The sequence below is a fragment of the Aythya fuligula genome, chromosome 3 (assembly GCF_009819795.1).
Source record: "Aythya fuligula isolate bAytFul2 chromosome 3, bAytFul2.pri, whole genome shotgun sequence".
NCBI lineage: Eukaryota > Metazoa > Chordata > Aves > Anseriformes > Anatidae > Aythya > Aythya fuligula.
This window is the reverse complement of record NC_045561.1, coordinates 2,522,806-2,542,155: the sequence shown is the minus strand read 5'-3', so window position 1 is coordinate 2,542,155 and position 19,350 is coordinate 2,522,806. Positions and strand designations below refer to the sequence as shown.

The 19,350-nt window shown below is 44.4% G+C and overlaps 1 protein-coding gene across 1 annotated transcript in view; it reads right to left on the bottom strand.

Annotated features, from left to right (window-relative positions):
- Positions 1-17,702: 17,702 nt before the first annotated feature.
- The window catches only part of CCDC85A (coiled-coil domain containing 85A), a 134,887-nt gene continuing 133,239 nt past the window's right edge, over positions 17,703-19,350 (bottom strand). The window contains exon 5 of the transcript XR_004253149.1: positions 17,703-17,712. The gene's annotated coding sequence lies outside the window, so the exon portion shown is untranslated. The remainder of the gene's footprint in view (positions 17,713-19,350) is intronic.

Genomic DNA, 19,350 nt, shown 5'->3' with positions numbered 1-19,350 from the left:
CCCATGAACAAGTTCAAAAGGAAATACAACTAAGCACACAATATAAAAGAGTTAGAGCGACTGTAGAGTTAATGCTGAAAATATGAATTCCTACTCATTTTCTGGACCCAAGCTCCTCTCTCATGCTTCAATAGCTGTATCATGCTGTTGTTTCACAGAGAGACACCAGAAAAGCACTTGCAATCCCCAATTTCTGCAGCGGGCGAGCGTGAGGCACTGAGACACCCTCTGGCCCAGACATCACAAAGAGGTTACAAAGGCAACTTTCAGACCTAATGGTGAGGGAAGAGGGACCCGGCACAAACTGATAGCATTTAGGCTGAAGGGACATGCTGAAGACACAGCAAAGCTTTGATCTAGAGCTGATCTCATACCCACCAAAGAGATGACCAGTGAGACTTGTCCTGTTTGTTCTTGCTGTGATGCTCCAAATTCCCCAGGACATGAGCTCATTTAAAATAATACTTAAAATCCCACCAGGGCTCAACAGAGCCCAGTGACGTTAGGGGAAACTACAGAAAGACCTCCAGTATATTTTCACTCACTCTAATGTAGGAGGAGTCCGCAGCCCACTTCTGCTGGCACTTGTACAACGCGTGTCGTGCTCCATTCTCACATCCTCATCTACCCAGCACCCCTAACACGTCTCCTTCCAGGGCAGAACCCATCCAGTGCTGGTGTTATTCCATAAACCACCTGATTTGTTTCACAAATAATAGGACCATAGCTAATGGTCCCAGAGACGAGCCCCTGGCACTGCACAACCCCAACGTGGGGTGCCCAAAACCTTTGAGTAAATAAATAGAGATACGACATTAAAAAAACAAACAATTTCTGCCCACGTAATTACAAACTGCATCGTTATGCATGGGCGTGGTAGAAGGAGAGAACAAACTGAGATCACTCAGGAAACTTCGATGCTGGCATTTCTTCACCTCCAAGTGTCTGACTTTGCAGCTTTAATAATATTCTTGTCATGAAGGGGGTTTGTGCAATTTATATATAGATTATGGGTTGCTGTCTATTGGCAGACACCCGCAGAATTGGCTGAATGCAGTTTAGAAGAGCAAACCTTTCCTCTGTTGCGAGCAGCTGCCCTAACTAGAAGGCCATTTAATTGCAGGTATTACGCTCCAAATGAAATAGGAGCGTAATTTTGATTCTGTGATATGCCCAGAGATGACAGCATCATTTAACGTATCCATCAAAAGTTACTAACTTGATCATAATTGAATGGGGAACAGTGTGTCTGACCTTTCTTTTAAATTACCATCACAGACTTTTAATGGGTTTCTCAAAAAGTTATTGTTATGAACATGAATATTACAGGAATGAAATCAGCCCGTTAAAGCCAGTGATCACAGTGCCTAAACAAAACTGATACCTGCAAATAGTCTGCTGAGGTATCAGGAACTCTCTTGTCCCGAAAGAAAGACTTGATTGAGGCAAATACATTGACTGGGAGAGATAACGATGGTATCAGAGTTGATCGGTTGTTTTATTGAATAGAGATAGTGAATTAAATGGGTCGGAATTCATGCGGGGATAGGAGCTATTCAGTGTGTCCTGTGCTTAACAGCCACAAGCTGATCTCTTGCACCCTCCACACTTGGCTGGTTCATGCTGGGTACCAGCTGCAGGTGCAGGCACTGTGACCCCGCAGCCAGGAGCACACGAGATCAGGCAGCCACGTGTTATTACTGACATGCCGTGCGCAGGCAAGGCTGCTGAGCAACACCAGGGAACACAGCCCGACGCCACCCCTAGCCTCAGCGGTACTGGAATCGTTCTGAAGATTCATTCAGATTTCTAAATCAGGAGCACACGCGCTGTGTTTAGCTATTCAGGAGGAGTTCAGTCCCTGGTTGATGGGGCTCAGCCACATTGTTGTTTCTCTCTCTCCCTGGAGGAAAAGCCACAGCAGTGGCTCAGCAAGATGCCCGCTCACCCAGGGGAGAGGTGCGATACACGCAGGGCTGATAAATACTTCCCCTAATGATCAGGCCTGTAAGCATGGCTCAGTCCCAGGCTGAGTGGACCACCTGCAGGTTTAAGACAAGTGTTTGCACTTTGGCCTCTTCTGCCAAGAACAAGGCCAGTTTTTATGTCGTGCTGACTTTTTTCCCCAATAACCTCCCATTTCTCATGGTCCTAGTAAAGAGGTATCAGATCACTGCTGCTAACACCTAACTGGGAGCAGAGCCCCCACTGCCCCCTGTGGCCCCATCAGTCCTTTGTCCAGCCTCCTCCTTTACGTGACCTAATAACATGCTAAATGCCACCTTATGAGCTTAAGTACCATCTACAGAGAGCAGTGCATAACTGAGTTACTGACCATGTGAAATTGGCTACAAATAGCAGAGACATTCTTCCTGTGAGGATTTTTTTTTTCTACCAGGCAACAGTTTCCAGCTATTATTGCCATTTCTTAGGTATAATTATGTATAGTTGGTGCTCAACTGCGTTTACAGCCTTCTGTAATTCCCTGTTCTCATTTATTTTTCTGCCCCAACAAGCCTAACTGCCAATATCAGGAAATACCCGCCTCATTGACAAAGAGTGGACCAATATATGTAACTCCACAGGTAGATCACTTTATAAACCATAAGTTTTAATACTGAGCACTGGAAAAAGACACTTTGCTATGTACCATGCTGCCTACACTGACTCAGTACATGCAATGGCTATGTAATGCCCGTCACTAAAGGCACCAAGAGTTACTAGAAATGGAGTGTGTCTGGACCTGGGAAGCACCGTGCCAAGAGCTGTGCACCAGCTGCCTTAGTGTCCAGCCTTGCACTGCATGCTTGCCCAACCCTAGTAAAACTGATTACCCTGGGATTTATTTTTCTAATGGCAAAGCTGCAGTTAGATACAATCTGAATGTTCTGCACCAAGCACTGTGCACCAGATGAACAACTGACTGCCACTTTTTCCTGTGGAGAAGGCATTTTGTTACGTGCAATTTCCAGTTGCATTTTGCAGATCACATTTTCACGCATCCTTACTGAAGCCACCACTGCTGAGCTTCACCCAGCCTGTTCCAAGAGCAGACAAAGATTTCCTGTTACAGAGAATCCCACCGTTTACACAAAAGCTTTCTGATAATAACCTCTTCTCTTCCAGAGATATTGGATTTCACATCACAGCTGATCGCACAGCTTACAGTCTCCCTGCAACACGCTTTCAGCACAAGCTGAGGGGCCACCAGCTGATGCAGGGCACCTGGTGGGAGGAGCAGAGGTATGAGCAAAGCTGCCAAGTGCTCCAGCGTCCCCAGCCAGCCCCCAGGCTGGTCTGCAGGTACTGCTGCAGCTCACCCCAGCCCGACAGCCAGGACTGTGCTGGTGCCAAAGAAGCACTGTTGATATTTGCCCTGACCCTCTGAAAAATCAGTGGCAAAGGAAATTAAACACCAGTAAGGAACAAAAGTCTGTTTGCTTGGGATGGCAAAAGCAGGAAGGTTACTGGCTTGGGAGAGTCAGGCTGTCTCCTTCGTACCTGCTGATATTTTAGACGACCTCAAGAAGCCATTTTCACTATTTCAGAGACGCTCCTTTTGGTCTGTGACTGCAGACAGCACCTTCAGGGCTGTCGGGTACAGCTGTCCCATCTCACAGCTCCTACACAACTCACCTTTACACTCCCAAAACTGGATGCAGGACAGCAAAGTGGCTGCAACGCCGCCAGTCTGCTGTGCTGAATGCAGCCACAGGCTTCCAACGGGGGCTGCCCAGTCCTCCCCACACACATCTGCATCCCCATGGCTCTCCAGGCAGAAATCATCACTCGCTGGTGAAAAGCCAGTTAGAAGGCCTAGGACATTAGGTTTATTATATCAAATTACTTCAGAATATTTACTGGAAGGTGCTGACACAAGGTTTTCACTTATTTTCCTTAGTCAATGCCCACATCCCAAGGACCCTGCACTAAGCCTTCCCGGGAATCCATCAGAGATGCATCCTCCCCTGTCAACACAACCCCAGGAAACAGCGGCTGGTAAAAGGCAAAGCCCATCACATGAAACATATGGCAAATTAACAGCAGAGTTCAGCATCAGAAAAACACCAAAGGTCCTTATGCTTGAACGAGAGGAAGGATCCACCCTTTGAAAATGTTCATCTGGCTGTACAGGAAGAAAAAACATACGGTACAAAGACAAACACATAGAAAGGCTGTCAGGAATGTTTTTGCCCAAGAAAGAATCTTTTCCCGGGAGACCACAAAAACATGTTTTTGCCTCCATCTGCCACCCATTTACTCTGCTGCCGAGTTTACTTTGTCGGGTCAAGAGAAGTCAGCTCAGAGCATTCAGGTACAGCTGAATGCATTTTGTAACCTCCGGTCTCCAAAGGAGCACGGGCGAGACACTGCCACAGCTCCCTTCAGCCCAGGGTGCTTGGGCCAGGACATGCCACTTCTGCAGGGTTTCAGAGACATCCCCTTCCTCTCTCTGCACGGTGTGAAGACAGTTGCCAGAGCAGCTGACTGAACCATTTTGGAGCACTTTTTCCACTGCTATGGACATCTCAGCAGGTTGCAAGCACTTGGTCCAGAGTTTTCACCAAAGTCATATGAATTTTGAAATACAATGACTCTGCAGCCTTGGCCAAGGATCTCAACTGCATTCCCCAGGCATTATGCTTACTGTGCTAAAAAGCACCTGCAAAGCACTTCTTTGTGATATTTACTTTATAAAAGTAAAGGACAAGGAGAAAAAAAAAATCAGTTTCTTTCTGCTGTTCCTTAGTTTGCGTAAGCAGCCGATTGTAAATGTCAGACTCCAGTGGTACATTAGAAAAGGATCATGCTGAAAAATCCTGCCTTGAAGGCCAGAGCCCGGGGTACTCACCAGCCCCAGGACTGCTCTAATTTCACACACAGCATCCTACATTAGGACCACCCGCAGTGACGCTGAATGTAGCCTTCACAACTCCAGTAGCATGGGAGCTGAAGAGACTCCAACTGCATGTGTAGAGGGTTCACCCTGTGCTAAATTTTGGGCCGCACCCTTTTGCTTCAGGGAGCTCTGTCCAGGTTTAAAGGGGTGAACGGGGAACACTGTGAGATCTGAGCTCATTAGAGGAGCAGGTGGGGATGTTTGCAGCTGAACACGCAGGTTGCTTTGGGAATAACATGAGACAAATGTCCTATATTCACACTCCTTGAACATTTTCTTCAAATAAATTTAAAGTGCAGGGTTTAAGGCTGACTGTCATTTATCTCTTTAACAACTCTACTTCTGTTTTCTTCTAGGGTAGCAAATCTTTTCTTCTAAAGGATGACTCAAGAAGCTAGAAAGCAAAAAAATGTTTTCTGATTGAGCAAGGGAAACGAAGTGCTCTCTGCTAAATGGGCTTACTGTCATTTCACATACAGAGTGCTGGGAGGTGCTCTGCACATGGCCCGTGACCAGGCACAAAGTCAAACAGTGGGGAAGCTCACTGAAGAAAACATGCACGAGGCTTTACCAAGGGGATTTCCCTTCAACACACTTTCCCAGCAGCATGTTGTTGTTGTGCAGGCTGGGGAGGGAGTCAGTTTTTACAGATGCTAAGCATAGGTCGTGGTTGCTACTTCAGCATAGCCATGCACTTATTCCTATCAAACTTCTGCAGTGGACGAAGGGATGGTGATTGCACACCTGAGACCTGGGAGACACACAGGCAGGTCTAGAACCATTACTAGAGAGTTAGCAAAAATGTGCTCAGCAGTGTGAATAACACAAAGAGATTACTTACAGCCTCTCGCAGAGGACAGCTGGTGAGCATCAGAAGGTCCCCACTGCCCACCATCTAGAAGTGACTCAGGGAGCTTCCTTAGGGTTAGATGACAAGCCCCCTTTGTCAAGGTCTGGGATGTATACATTTAAAAACCCATTGCACAGGCAATGTACAATGGACTAAAACAAGAAACAAACTTTGAAGATGATATATTAGGGGGAAAAAAAGAAGGGATCTACAAGTCCACTGCCTTTGCTTATGATTGACAATGTAGCCCTCAGTGATGCAGGGATGCCATTTACTGCCACCTTCACTGCCTGTGCTGTTGGGACTCAGAACTGTGCAAAGAAAACTTGCAGAAACCTGTGCAGGGAATTAGTTCAGGTCTCAAAATAAAGAGGCAATAATTCAACAACTCTGTCTTCACTAACAGCAGTTGATGCAAAACAAATTCCATGGGAGTTTGCAAAAATGTCAGAAGACAATAATACTTCAGTGAGGCAGAGCATATTTTATGCATCCTGCTCATTAGCTGTAAAGCCTGTCTGCATGACTGTTTTTTCTCATTTGAATTAATCACACTGTATATTAGGAAGAGACACGCTGAGCCCTTTAGTACCTAAAACATTTAAAAGATGTTATTTAAAAAAGTTATTTGGGAAATTTGCAATTGCACATCAATTCATACACTTGCACTCAGCGATTCTCTTACCCTCACAGTCTGCAGCCAGCTAAAGATGAGGTTTGTTTACACAGACGGATGCCAGGAGCCACATGCTTACAAGAAAGTAACAGTATTATTCTTCTGAAAGGCGATTAATTTTAAAATCTGAGCTACAGAGCAGCTGATTGCCATAAGTAGATTTGTCAAACTACTTCACAGAAAGTTTGTGTCATCTCTTCAAATGCAGAAAGAAAACTGAAGTATTCAGAGCTCAGTTAGATTTGGTGTACAACTGAGTTCCAAAACCAGGAATGCAGAAAATCCATGCTCAACCAAGGCCACAAAGAGCACTCCTCTACAGATAATATCTTGGTTAGTCTGGAGCCGTAAATATTTAAAGCACAGAAAAAACCTTTGCAAATCAATGAACCAATCCCCTGTCTACTAACATATTTCCCCTCGCATAAACTAAGTATCAATCTTTAAAAGACATTCACATTTTTGCTTCATCCTTTATAGGAAGACACTTCTGCTAGCTTGAAGCCCTCTTTTAGTTGCTGCGCTAGGTGCAGTCAGCGCCTGTTTATCCCCATCTGCTCCAGCACCAAACGACTCTCCTCTCTCCCTGGGGCCCAGCCTCAATCAATTTATAGACAACAGCAAAAAGTCTCCAAGCAGCCCTAAAAGTAAGAGCTGGGCACTGATCTTTGGACTACAACCTTGGGTTTGTGTCCAAGCCAGGCACCAAGCAGTTCTGCAAACACAGGTCTTCAGGCTGCTAAAATTATTAAAAGCAGGATATAAAATAACCTCTGGGTTTCAGAGTTCTAACAATCTTATGAACTTGGGAAAACACAACAGACAAGCAGGTTTAGCTCAGGCACCTGTGGGCCATGATGATAAAGGTTGATACAAGGGCAGCAGATCCCAGTGCTAAATGGATAAAATGGCATCCCCAGCAGTTTTTTTTTTTTTTTTTTTCTTTCCTCATTCATTATCAGTGAAGTTTTAGAGTCACCACATAACCCTGCCCACCCTTCTCCACAGGGATATCAGTATCGAGTCATTCGTCAGCAGAATAATGTCACATTTTACAATATCACCCTTAAATACCGGTGCGCTCACAGGACAGTGCTGGAGGTTATTGATTTTGAACCACTGACACAGCAGAGAGCATCCCCCAGCAGGAGAGATGCCCAAGGTCAGATGGCTTCTTAAAATACGCATTTGGATACCAGGAGTTTCATAAGGTCCAATAAACCATCAGGTACTGACTGGCGGCACTATTTATAATCACCCTGTACAGTGCTGACCCTTTTTTTCTTTTAATGAAATTTGGGTTTTGTTGTCATTGTCACATATTTTGAGTTAGCAAAATGCTGTGACCTCTCCCACACTACAAATGAAAAGATTGTCATAAAAGCCCAGCAGTAGCAACAGCTTCCGGAAATAGCATATATCTATTTAGGTAAAACAAACAAGATGTCAAGTCTTTAAAAGCATAAGCTGTTAAACCAAACACCAAACCATCCATAAATGCTTCTATACCACTGAGGAGGAGAGCGCTCTCTCCTTCATTCAGTCTCTGTAAAATAAATCTATGCACGAGCAAAGTGTGTGTTACTGCAGCAACGACATCAAGTTGTCCTGAATTAGGACAGCCAAGATTTAAAGCTCTCCCTCTTTCTGCACTGCCTAAAGGAAAAGGGTTTCCTAAAGGCAACGCTTCTTGCAGAGGGCCTCCTACGTCCCAGATCACTGCAGCCCCAGCTGGAGGGCGCCCGCCCTGATGTTCTCAAGTCCCCACACCTCACCTTCAGCACTCCTTTCTCCTCCTTACCAGCAGGAGTTTGGGCTACATCGGGCTAGCAAAACCTCATTCTAAATTCCTTCTCCCGCCCCACCGCTGGTTTGCTCACCTGACCTTTAAGTTCTCCTGCACCACACGTAAGGGGGAAAAGCACGAGTCAAAACAAAAAATCCAGGAAACAGAAGCTCGTAACTTCAGGCCATACTATATTTAGCAATTCCCTGGTGAGCTGCTGTTTTTAATTGCCATTGTCAGAACATATGCAGGAGACGTACCTGCTGTTTTATGAAAAAGTGCTCTTTATATGCAGTTGTCTGGAGCTTGACTGTCATCAGCCCAATTACCAGGAGTGTGAGCTGTCAGGGTCAAGCACAGCACCCAAACCCTGCCGTTTCCTACAGCACTGCGCTGCTGCACTGCCCGTGGAAGTTGGCTGGGTGAGTTTCTGTGCACACAACAGAGAGAGGTGCATTTGGGATGTGTGTATACGTGTTGATACGTAACACAGTAAGTCACAATATTTTGATTTGCAAGTGAGTAATGTTCACTGATGTAACGTGTAAGAGAACGGACAGATGCGGAGTCTTAAGAGGCAAGATTAAAACTCTTCAGTTGATCTGTATTGATTTTATTTTTGCAGCACTGTCTGCCTGACCATGCATCTTCCCATGTCGGAGGCCAGACTGAAGCCAGGATCCAGCTTTTTGTGGGCCAAAGCCAAATCCAGCCAAACTGTACACTCACCTGTTTCACCAAACAGCCGCTGTGGCAGATGGAGTCTCCAGCGAATCCTTGCCCCGCAGCCACCTCGCGCAGCCCTCTGCACCACCGCCAGCACAGAGCATGGAGGAGCCACGCCACAGGGGGACACTGGCACAGCCTGCCCTGCACGGACTAGGTCTAGCACTTGTTCAGGTGCACAGGCACGTGCAACTGCCAAAACCACGCCGGGAAGCCAAAGGCAAGCACTGCACAGGCATTCCTGCTGAGGGAGAGCAGGGGCACCTCCACGCTCAGCAGCCGCAGCTGCCATGGTGGTGCCTTGGCCACAACACCAGCGTCTCTCCCTTTCTTTGCCTGTGGATGGGAGATACTGGCAGCACCTCCCGTGTGACCTGGAGGTTCCCAGCCCTTCTGACCGACTCAGAAAGCCAGCAGGTTACGTGAAAGCAGCAAACACACCCACACTGCCTTTTCAGCCTCGTTAGCACTTGCCAAGCATCGTTTCAGCCTCAACATTATAGATGTTTAACAGGTCCATACCGAAAGCCTTTGAACCTTGCAATCAATACAACTGAGCCACCGCACAGATTTTACCATTGATCCATGTTTCACTTCATTAAATGTTACTTTCACAACGTTCAAAACGGGCTTGTTTAAAATTGTTTAACAACCTGTTGTTGCATCATTGGCTCTAAATGGCCATGCACGACTGACTGCAAGCAAACCTGCAAGTTATTTATTTCTTGCCCTAGAATAACATCAGTTTGGCAAATTCACTTTTGAAAGTTTGTAACACATTTAGCAGTATCTACTTTAAACTCATGTACACTGATAATACTGCTTACCAATAACCCTTTGGGATTCAGACAAGGCAAGATAACATCTGGCTGTCCCCAGCACACACTCACCTGTAGGTACCACAAAAGCCAGGCTTCCAATGCAGATTAATCACGTGCTTGGGAAGCTGCTGCCATGCCAGCTGTTTCCACTACATGCCCGGTATTGAGGAAAGAAAAGTCAGTGCAAAAATGGGAACAGGATGGTACCAGGGCATGTCCTCAGCTTGTGCACTGCCCAACTGAGGCAGAGAGCAGTTGCAGGATTTGGGCGTGCACTGCAATTCACCATGGGCAATGCCAGCTTCAAGCCGGCAGCAAAGAGAGAGCTGGCACACACAACAGAGGTCAAATGGTGGGCCCACCTTCTTCAAACACCACTGCCGAGCTACCCACCCTGTATGCTCTGAGGAGGGGCTCTCTTTAAAATTCTTCAAACTTATAAATATATATATTTTAAAAGCATATCAGCTCCCCGGTGTAGGCAGGTGCAGTGCTGCAGAACAAGCCATTAGTCCCTTAAAGACTGCGCAGCCCTGCAATGGGCTGAGTTACACAGATTTGCAGCAGCATGAATGTGTACACTCAACAAATTAACAATCAACTCTGCTTCACAGCTTCTCTTTCGTGATCTGCTGAGTTAAGTGTGAAACACCAAATCTTGATCTATTCCTGCCACACCAGGCTGGCAGGGAGCATCCATCAAGCCCTTAGCCCACAGGCAATGTGTGGCACAGGCTAACCTATGAGGGCTGACTGCATATCATCACTCTCTTACCGCTACTAACAAACAGCATTATTTATCTTCTGGACAAGTTTAATATTTTAGTGCAAATGGTTTTATGTACTAGTATTCCCTCATTTCTATGGCCTTGGGTCACTAGCTTCTGTATTTTCTCTTCTAGAGCCAGCAGCTAGTAATGGCAAAAAATATTGTACATTCATTACAGAGGGTGAAGAAAAATGTTCTACATTCACATGATTCCTTCGCTCTCTGGTTAAAGGTTGGACTTGCCTCTTCATTCTTGTCTCATGTAATTTATTAAACCCTCTGCCACTATAAAATTTATAGCAAGTCTTGGAATAGGTAGAAATGCATTTGTGAAAACAGCTGGTACATTGGACAAAACACCACATAAGAATCAGTGTTATTTTAAATTAAAATACATACACTTTTAAAGCAGATCAGCTGCTGACAAGCTTTGCCACCTACCCCTTGCAGATGTACCCGGGCCACCTGCCTAGGCAAGGGCCTACTTGCTGCCCCTCTGTTGGGCGCTGCTTCCGCAAATGAAAGAAATTTGTCAAGTGTTTTGGAAACTGTGACTCACTTTTGCTGCTGCTGAGGGGCAGGACGACAGTCCAGCAAATCGGAGCCATTACAATGCCTGGGTGTACTGCTCCTCTTGCTGCAGCACTGGGGCCTTCAGAGGAAGCCTTCCTGTTCAAGAAGGGGGTGTCAGAGTATTAGACAAAGTCTACAGACAAGAAATAGCACCACTTTTATTCACCAGGCAGTTAATTAGACATTGCAGAAACACAGAATACTGTTGTTTTTGTAATTTGGTATTTCGTATTACATGAACTTCATTTTGAAACTTGAACTATATTTTGGTATTTGCCCAATGCCCAGTGAATGTCCCAGTCATTATTGACTCCTCTGGTCAACAAATGAGCACTGCTAAATTTTGAGGGAAACCTTTTGGTTTTGGAGCTACAAGCTTCATGGCCGAGAGGACGACACGCATGTCTGTGTTCAAATTTGGAGGGTTGCACTGCACACAGTCATCAAACCACCTCCACAATTATAGCCTGGAGTTTCACATTTCCCACTGAAAGGCATTAGCAAAGGCGTTCAGAAAATTCTCATTTGCTTCTTATTTTTCTCCATCCCCCAGTTTTGCTTTGAGCAGAGAAGCCCTACCAACAGCAGTGGCTGGGAAGCGGTCCCTTTGACTTTACATCTAAAGCATCACACAACGCCATGCTTTTGTTTTCACCACCAGCGGGATAAATAGCATTTCTCCGACAGATTGAAAACCCTACACAGATAATTCCTACAGGATAAAGGGAGTGCAGAGCCACTCCAGTCACAGGTCAGCATGATTTTGCAAGGCCCAGCAACCTCTGCCAATTTGTTTGGCACAGCCACAAAACCTTCCTCCTGCAAAGCCGCTCACTTTGGTGTTGAGGCGGGAAAGGAGAAAGAGTGAAATAAGCTCTTCTCTGCAAAGTTTTATTCATCTGAACATCAACAAAAGACACAGATGGTCTTTTCTCTGAGTGAAGACCATTTAGCACCTGGAAAATTCAAGTTTGAAAGAGACCAGAAGGCGAAGGGGAGAAATATGTTTGTACTGGCACTTTGCTTTGCAAACTGAGCCGTACCCCTTTAATCAGCAGCAAATGTTCCTGTGCACAGCAGTAGCATGCACAAACCAAGCGTCTCTCTTGAATAGATGAAGGAATTTCTTCATGTAAATAAAGAAATGTTTTGCACTGACTTAAAAAAAAAAGTGTCTTTTAGGATTTGTAAAATAGAGGGAAAAGGTGTTTATAAGGGTGTTAATAACGCTGTTTGAGACTTGCCAGTGTTTGCTGAAATTACTTTGAAGAAATAGGGATTAAGTCTGGAGCAGTTCAGAGAGATCTTCCCCCAGGAGTGCAGTTCAAAAAGCAGTATTTTTGTGAGCAGTATTCCCAAGAGAACGGCATCAGGGACTCCCACTTACCTGCCAGGGGTGCCATAGAAAATGAATTCATGTCAAAGACCAAGACAAACACTAAACCAAGCACATACGAACTAAGCATGCGTCTCAGTGCCAGGTCCTACAAACCCAGAGTAAAGCCCATACAGACTTACCTGTCTCCACCAACACCTTATAAAGCACCTTCACTGAGCAGCTTCACAGGGTTATCTGTAATTGTATTCACACATCCCATCTGACAGATTCCCCCATAACAAAAAGTTTTGGTAAAGCACTCAGTGAACTACAGACTGGCATGAAATGAATTTATGTTCTTGCATGCAGAGGAAAACCTGGTCCAGGCTGGTGTCTTATTCATGTAAAGCTACCACTGTTCATTACCACTCCCTCATCGAGTTGTTCTGAGTTGGATAAATTTGTTACACAGGAGTGAACAGAAATAGGAGATATCCGATCGATCCTGTAAATTCCCTAAAGCCCTTTAAAAACCTAACCTTCAGAATGAGGAAAACCTCCTTTTGAACTACTTTAAACTGATTTTTAATTACAAAGTATAGAGCATTTCAGACATGGGTTGTTTTTTGTTGTTGTTGTTGTTACAACAGTTATATTTTTTATAACTCAACAAGAACTATGTAGTTTGTCAAGTATCTGTATCCTTTTGATAAATACTTAATTGTCCTACCATGCTCTACTGTAGTTATATATGAGAGCAAGAGCACCTGGAAAACATAACTGTTTTTGAACAAGACAGACTTCTACTGTTTACAGACCAAATTTTGCTAAGAGGTAAACAGGGAGAAAATCCGCTTACAAAGGTATATCAAACAGCATTAGTTCAGGAGCTTACCTTGCACGTTTATCTTTTATTGCAGTAGTTCTGTCACTTCATTTCAATACATATTACCATTTTTACCACAGTTATAGCTTTATAATCTCTGATTCCAAAGGCCTTAGGCCTTTAAGAGCAGCCACTAACAATGGACAGTTACCAATAACTCACAAATGATTAAATTTTAAACCTTTTTAAATACTAAATGTGACATTTTTCATATAATTTACCAAAAACGATTGCAACAGATATACCAAACTAAGAAGAGAAAATACATCATTTTCACATAATTTTCCAGTCATGTATACCAATGAAATAAATTCCAGTTCTTGGGACTGTGTCTATAAAATAGCAATAAAAACGTGAAGGCAATCAGAAAGGCAAACACCTTTCTTTTAAGTGTACTTCCAGCCAGCTAAACCAGAACTACCTTTCCTGATGGTTTAAATGTTGCACAGATTGTTTTCAATTACCAAAGCAGAAATTTTTAAAAATGGTTTGCTGTGCAGTTATAGCTTAGCTAAGACTACGATGGCACTGGAGGCCTGCCCTGTATTTCTCTGTAAAAAATGAAAACTTGTAGGACACATTTGAACAGAGAGCAACTCCGAGTGCTATTTTGGATCAGTTGTACCACTCTCTTTTAATACCATGTCTTAATTCGTGTAATTTTAGCTCCTCTTGTTTAGGCTGCCAGAATACAGGGCATAATAACATGAGAAATAGAAATTACAAATGTGGCTAATAAACAGTTTGCTCAGAAACCTCTTAGGGAACATATTTAATTACTTCTAGGTAAAAACAATCAGTTTGCCTAACATTTCCTCCCTGTACAAATGGATAGCACTGGAAAATTAGCAGCAATGTTTCCAACTCCTGCTCTGATTTATGGAGTTTGCTGTTTACAATGTTTCTATGTTGCCATAAAACTTAAATGCAGCAAATATGAGTTAGAATACTTTTTTTTTATGCTATGCATCCAAGAATGTTTTCCCTGATACACATGGTCACTGCTGCGTGCTCACAGTTACCTGTGGGCAGTGAGCAGAGGAACAAATGATTTATATGACTGCCAGTCTTCCCAATGAAACACTTTCCCCCCCCTCTATGAGTGACATGACGTGACGTGAAATGACTAGAAATAGCAAACTTCAAACCAATTTTTTTCCCCTTCAGATTACGCACCTGGGAGCTTTACCACAGCTCATTTCATGGTGGGATGTACTCGTGCCTTTGCACATGCTGTGTTACAGAGGTCTGGGCACATCCCAAACCCTAAACGCAAGCTGCTGGCCCTACCCACAAAATGGCTGCCGCCACCCCGCTGCTGGGCACTGCAGGCCCCAGCCATGACCTTCAGCCTCTGCCAGGGCTTGTGGTGGGGCAGGGGAGTCATTTGGCAAGCCTGGAAAATGCCCCCTTTGAGAATACACTTATCCTGTGCTTTGGGGGAAAATTCTGAGAGGATTTTTGCTGGTTGCGGGTGCCTGGGTGTCAGCCATGGAGCCCTGTGAGGTGCCAACGGGTTCCAGTGGCCCCCAGCACAGCCTGGCCCCTTAGCACCACCTCTGGCACGGAGGGGTCAGGAACAGCAAAATGGTGCCCAGCAGCAAGGTGTGAGCAGAAAAAAAAAAAAAAAAAAAAAAAAAAAAAAAGAGAGAAACCCTCCTGCCAGCCCTGAGGAGAGAAGAGAAAAAGGGGGAGCAGAAGGCAATGCAGCTTGAGGCAGGCACCGCCCTGCAGCCCCTCAGCACTCTGCAAAGATGCAACAGGAGACCCTGCACAGCACCACTGCTTCACTGCTGAAACATAACTTCCTCGCTTACACCCTTTTCTATTATTTCTGGAAAGCCTTCTAGGCTGGGTAATAACAGTGCACAGGCAAGCAGAGGCTATTTTAAGATATTTTCATTATCTCTCTCAGAGAAAACTGCTGTCTCATTTTATGCCATCTGGAAATTCCCCTCACAGAGAAAAGCTGTGGGATGCTGGAGAGGACCCATCCCTGCTCTCCTCCCAAATTCTGACATACAAAGCACAAAAGATAAAACAGCATGTCTGCATCAGAGCTGGCACATCAGAGTACGTCCCATGGTGACAGGCAATGCAATGCAGTTACCAGTGGCGCAGGTGTCCTGACTTGGTTATCTGGTCCCAAATTCACAAAACTTCCACCCCAAAGAGTTAACCCTGAGGAGCAAGAATTCTTGGGTTCTCTTACACCTCCTCAGGCCAGAAGCATGGAAACAAATCTCAGTCCCTTACTTAAAAGCACTGGAACAAAATAGGCAATGAAATTTTCAACTGACACATAAGCATCACTTAAGGATGCCGAGCATCAATTATCTCATCAAGATCAAAGATAAAACCTTATCTGCACTAGTCTCAGCATCACTTAGTAGCAGACCAGATCTCTGTGAATGTTATCAAAAGTCATCTGCTTTCCATTGTTCCTTTTTCCTGTTAATGAAGGGATATTAGCGGGGGGGGGGAAAAAAGAAAAGAAAAAGAAAAAAGAGTATATGGTCACATAGACCTTTTATATTAGAAAAGGAAGAGCTTCAAAGGGCCAAGGGAAGCTAGTTGGATAACTTGAAGTAGTTCAGAGCTACACCATCTTTGTTTTAACCTGAACATTTCTCCAAAATGGCTTTAGAGCAGAATGTTTATTGCACACTGCTGGCACTTACCTACTTTTACAACAATCTCAATTTTCCATTAGCACTTGCAGAACCATTTTGCTGTACACAGCAATGTTATTACTTAACATAAGCACATACGTATTATGGAAGTTATATAAGAATATTCCTGCAGTTTCTGTTCTATCAAGGTACCAACACAGTTTTTGTCACCACAGTACTTAAACACTTCTAGTACTCTTATAAAGTAGGGCTGAGAGAGGTGATCCTTCCCCTCAGTACCAGTGAGCTGTTTGGGAGCACGGGGCCCAGTTTTGGCCTCCCTAGCAGAAAATGAACCTGGACATACTGGAGCAAGTCCATGGGAGGCCACCAGGATGGACAGGGGCTGGAGTACATGGTGTGTGCCTCTCCACAAAGCTGCCCAGTGAAATGGTAAGAGGCAAGTGACAAGTGGGAACACAGCAAATTCTAGGCAGACTTAAGGGAAACTTTTTCATGGTGAGGAAGATCAAACTGGATTGAACACACTGTGACTCCGCTGTCACTAATGGGTGAGCAATGTGTGGGGATGAACCCTAAACATCTGGTAGGGCCTACTCTAAGAGTCTGGTCCCCAGTGCTCCCCGCTGGCACTCAGCCACTAGCACGTGCCACAGCCAAAAGCAACAGCTTCCCCTGCAGATTATTACAAGCCACTCCTATCCTGTTTACTTGTTATGAATCGTTTCAGCATGTTTTCCACAGCCTGATTAAATTGTGGTAACAGCTCATCTGTTCACAAGCGACCTGTCTAGGTCCTCAGGTGCCTGACCCCCTTCCTCCGCCGTCACGCTCAGCCAGGCTCTGATGTGTAATCACCGGGCAGGCCTGCTCCACAGACAGCTTAATTACAGCCACATGCTACTGGGGTCAACACAGAATTTAGAGATTGAACTGCAGGTAACATATGGCATAATTTATGATTACAGAAATATAATGGTGCCTTTCTGCCTCTGTCCCTGTCTGCCCAGTAATTTGCATGACTGGAAACCACGCGCAGCGCATCAAGAACAACGCTTTCCAAGTGGGTGAAGGATGGCAGCAGCTCTGCTTTGCCACATCAAGCCCTTGTTCTGGGACAAGCTGGCAACGCTCTCCCCATGGGATGCAGCAAGGGTATGCCCCAGCTATGGCATGGACTGGCCCTCCTTGATGGTCTGTAGCACTCTGAAATATCAAGTGGATATTATCCTGTATGCAGACTAACAGTAATGTGCTAATTATGCAGCTTTGCTCTTCTAATGAAGCTGTCTCTGACTATACAGACTTGAACATCTATTTCATTTTTTTCTCCCAATGTTATTGATGGGATCTGTGGAGACAAAGACTAATTATTCATCATTTTATGCTTTTCTCCTGCTTGTATAGTTATTAGCATGACAAGGTGAACATTTTAAAAATTTCTATCTATAAGTCATCTCTGGGAGGTAAAATCTCTTCTTGTTTTAACATGTTAACATAGTTTATTTACTGTGATAAAATGAAAAAGCTTTAGAGTCCTTCTAGCTACAGGTTACTCATCTGGACACGAGGTGCTCTACGTGTGTGTGGGGAGAAGCCCATTTAAAAGTAGCATGCTTTAGTTTGAAATCACTCATTCAGATGCTACCAGATGCCAAGGTGCAAACAAGTAATCTGACCACAGACTATTTGAATGTGATTACTTTTGATTATACTTTGGGTTCTCCTTTTAAAGGTCTGGTATTAAAATCCTGATCAGGAAAGCCAAGAAGCTCTGTGCTGAGAGTGCCTTACCAAGAGAAATGCAATGCCTTTGGGGCTCTATAGCAGAGAACAGACTTTGCTCAGAAGAGAGCAAGGTCGCATCTGCAACACCACCTAACTGCACTACACACCAGACCACAAGCTAACCTAAGTCCTATTTGTTTCAGTGATCTTCAATAAAGCCTGGCACATGCACACCTGCATGCAGACACAGCAAAAGAAAGGGTATAATACGCTATGTACTGATTCTGAAAAGTAGGAAACTAATAATTTGTACAGTTCTTTTACTATAACTGTTCAAAACTTCAGTAGCAGAATTTAATTCATGCATCATAACTTAGAAGTTCATCATCACCCCCTCCCCCTTTTCTATGGTGGCACCTGACCATCAGCGACTCCAGAACTGCTGCCCAAGTGTGGAAATCAGTAAACCAAATCTGAGAACAACTCACTTCTTTTAGTCAGTATCTCATCTTCTTCCCTGCCACAGGTTTTATTTGTCCATGGCTATGTACACTAATCCTCTGCTAAGCTGCTCTGAGAGCACATTACTTGCATGCTGCAGGAGAAAAGCACAGGAGGAAAATAAAACCTCAAGTCAACTTTGGTAGGCTACCAGCAGCACAAAGTGCGAGTGACCAAGTTACATATCTAACTAAGCCCTGAAATAGCCAGTGCAAAACTCCAGAATCTTTTGTGATAATCCAAAAGGATGATGCAAAATGGCTATAGCAGGCTTAAATATTAGAAAATAGAAAAACCAACATACAAGAATATGTGAAAATCTGGCTTTAAAATGAGTTTCATAATCTGCTGTGACTGAAGTAAAGACCTTATTCAAGACAGCATTCATCTTGCACATCTTGGGGGGTTCCAGCCTGAAGCAAGGGGTTAATTCTCCAATTATTTCACAGGATTAGAACTATTTTTTTTTTTCCCCAGGAAATGTAGTGTTATTGTGAAGCCCATCCAGACATGCTATTTCATAATTAATCCTAAATAAAAAGTGAATTCTCTCCTTTGTCTAAATAGTTTGCTTTGGCTCAGCTAGGAGTGGCAATTAGCAAGACAGCCTCCCTGAACGTATTTGATCTGCTACAGAGCTTCCTGCTGCGTACCAGAAGAACAAAACTGATTTCGCACAATCCATGGGGTTTATGTTGGCTGCATGTGCTATAATTAAAATGATCTTTTTTTTTCCTTTTCCTGAGGGCTTTGTTTATATGCTTGTGTTTTTTTGTGGGGAGGCATGCATGTACCCAATTTAGCAGTTCTGTTGATTTACACTTCTGCTCTTTACTGGCTCCCTTTGTAGCGTTCACTGTTTGTAGTTTGGTGCAGAAACTGGGACCCGTTATCATTTGTGTTATAGGTCCATTTTATTAGCAGGAGTAGAGGAACAGTTCCCATGGAAACGTTTCCATGCTACATGGTGTGCTTTTCCTGGGATTTTCAAGGTTGTGGAGGGTGGGCTCTGGGGTGCTCTGGTGCCTTTTAAATGGGCACGTGCAGGAGTCTGTGAACATTTCCCCTTCAGTAGGGGGAGAAAAATAACATATTTTTAGATTATTTCCTCCCTTATGAAGGGTAATGCCTGTGAAAACAGAGCAGCTTGACAGCCCCATGCCACAGAGAGATGTTCAGCCAA